Genomic DNA, 2,737 nt, shown 5'->3' with positions numbered 1-2,737 from the left:
GCGGATAGTTTCAGGATGGGGACTGGTCACCAGAAAGCCCAAACAGAGTGATTAGAGCACGGCAACTTTCAGTTCCAGGCCCAACCCACCCCAATCTCTGGGGAGTGGTAGGAAGATGGAGACTGGGTTATAACAACTCTTAAACAGAGTTTCAGAGAGCTTCAGGGTTGGCGAACACATTAATGTGCTGGGAGGTAGGTGTGCCCAGAGAAGGCTTAGAAGCTCAGCACCCTTCCACCCCCCACACTTTGCCCTTCTATTTGGCTGTTCTCCAGTTATATCCTCCATAATAAACTGGCAAACAACAAGTAAGGTATGTTTCTGAGTTCTGTGAGTCAATACAGCAAATTAGCAAAACTGGGGAGCAGTTATGACAACCCTAAATTTGTAGATAGCCAGACAGAAGGGTGGATAATCTGGACACCCCACTTATAGCTGATGTCTGAAGTGGGGCAGTCTTGGGCTGAGCCCTAGACTTCTGAGGTCTGTGCTAATTCTTGATAGTGTTGAAATGGGATTGAACTGTTGGACACCCAGCTGGTGTCAGAGAGCTGGAGAATTGGCATGGGAAAACCCCACACATTTGTATCACGAGTGGCGTCAGCCAAACCACCATGAACACCCCTCTGTGTGAAAGAAGAAAAGCCACAAAATCTTTACTGAGCTCAACAAATACTTCACCATAAAAAGCAAACCTTTATCACCAGCTGCCGATCATTAAGGAATCATCAGCAACCACTTTAGAAGATGCACTCAGTTGGAGCTAAGAATGGCTGGTCACATCCCCATGGATACAGTGAATGAAACCACTAGATGCATAGAGCCCTTTCGTTGCCCTGTAGTGATGCAACAGCGGCTGTCCCAGAGCCTCAGGGAGCCCTTAGGCTACTCTGAACCCACTTCTGAGCTGGTTTCTTACCTCTTGGCCCAGTTACATTAGATTCGTATGCTGTGCTTGAATTATAGTTTGGCCTTGGATCCCAGCCGTGCCTGAGGTCACTGACTTTTGGCTTTTTTTTTTAACTGCAAACCCTGCAGCCCCATGATCATTCAAGGCTCACCTCCATACCAGACTAAGTTTTTGAATCCCCAAGAAACTGGGCATTTTCTCTTCTAGTAGAGGAATATGGACAGAATTTATTTTATAAGCTGCTAACAAAAAACTCACTCATGATGATAAAGGAGGGGGAAAAAAACTTCATGCCATAGGAGGCATTATTAAAGATCTTGAGATGCTGAGCCTTCAGGAAAAAGAAAATTAGAAGGAAGACTGGATAGTAGTTTTCAAATATTCGGACAATGGAGAGACAGAACTTGCATCTATGATGAATTGTTGGACAATTCAAAGAAGCAGATTTCTGTTTAATACTGTGTGACCAGAAATTCTGCCCTGGGAGTTACAGCACCCTCCCCCAGCCCATCATTGGAAGTATTCACATGTGAGGAAGATTGCTATGGTTAGGGATGCCATAGAAGGAGTTACAGACTACCTGCAAGGGGCTCACCTACTCTCGTTCTTATGTTGACTCAGAACTCTAGGGTTACTATTCCAGTCACAGAGCACTTATTTTTAAAAGTCACATTTTTTGGGACACTGGCTGAAAGAGAACTTTTGATTACTTTTAGGTGCAGAAACTTCAACAGTGCCCACTCAACCCAGTTTGGTGGCCAGTTCTTTAGCCTTTGCTTTTTCCAACTTGTCGATGCAAGCCACTGACTTTGGACCCAGAACATTGCCTCCCCAGTGGCGGCAGATCTCATAAAAATATGGAATGCTTCACAAATTTGCATATCATCCTTGTGCAGGGGCCACGCTAACCTCTGTATCATTCCAATTTTAGTATCTGTGTTGCCAAAGCAAGCCCAAAAGTTGCACTTTTTAAAAGTTCAAATAAATATATCAGTTTGGAAGTCAAGTACCCAGCTGGAGTAAACAAATTCAAACACTGTAGGAACATCTAAAATGTGAAGAAATTATGAGTATGAGAATTCTTATAATTAAGCAGGTTGTGCCCTGAAGAAACTCAGTGTGAATATGTAGAATAGTAATCAGTAGAATGTGGAGTTATAAAAAGCAGTGAGACGAGATGACCCATTCTAGTGCCTCGAGAAAGAGATAATCAGTCACGTAGAGGAAATCGAACAATGGAGTCCAGACTACCCTGACCACACTGTTCTCTGTGTCAGTCTCCTTCAGGATGGGAGAGCAGGCAGAATCTTCCTTCTACGTTTTGGGCAGGAAGTAGTGGGAGATATATGAGCCCCACCAAAAAGAAACTCCCTTTCCTATTTATTAGTGCCTGAAATAATTCCTTCAGTGTCACCCTTGGAGGAAGAATAGGGAGAGAAAGAGGAAGAGCATAGACCAGAAATGCCAAGACAACTTCACCGTTTTAACATGTTCAGACCTCTGCTCCCTTTGATGACAATAACAGTTCAGGAGGTCAGAGGTGGGCTTGTCCATTGAGCTATGCCCTAGATGGACAGGCACCGGGAGTGGTCTGTTTCTTAACAATTGTGAGCAATTGTTATAGCAATTTACTATAGACCATAGTAAAAACAGAACTGCCTCCAAAATACTGTTCTTTCCTCCTTGCGTGTTACGTCTCCTATGCCTGAAAAGTTCTCCCGTGAAATGGACTTGCCATCCCCGGGTGGTCACTCTCCCATCTGCAGAGGTCCTCCTCCTCTGTCCTGGTCCTGGCCTTCCTCTCCTTTGTTAGCTTGTGCCCTTGAA

General features: G+C 44.4%; 1 non-coding gene across 1 annotated transcript; it reads right to left on the bottom strand.

Annotated features, from left to right (window-relative positions):
* Nucleotides 1-1,761: 1,761 nt before the first annotated feature.
* Nucleotides 1,762-1,863, bottom strand: LOC132000418 (U6 spliceosomal RNA). The gene has a single exon (XR_009399293.1). It is a non-coding gene; the product is annotated as a U6 spliceosomal RNA (small nuclear RNA).
* Nucleotides 1,864-2,737: the final 874 nt, after the last annotated feature.

Source organism: Mustela nigripes, chromosome 13 (assembly GCF_022355385.1).
Source record: "Mustela nigripes isolate SB6536 chromosome 13, MUSNIG.SB6536, whole genome shotgun sequence".
NCBI lineage: Eukaryota > Metazoa > Chordata > Mammalia > Carnivora > Mustelidae > Mustela > Mustela nigripes.
This window is presented reverse-complemented; position numbering and strand designations above follow the sequence as displayed.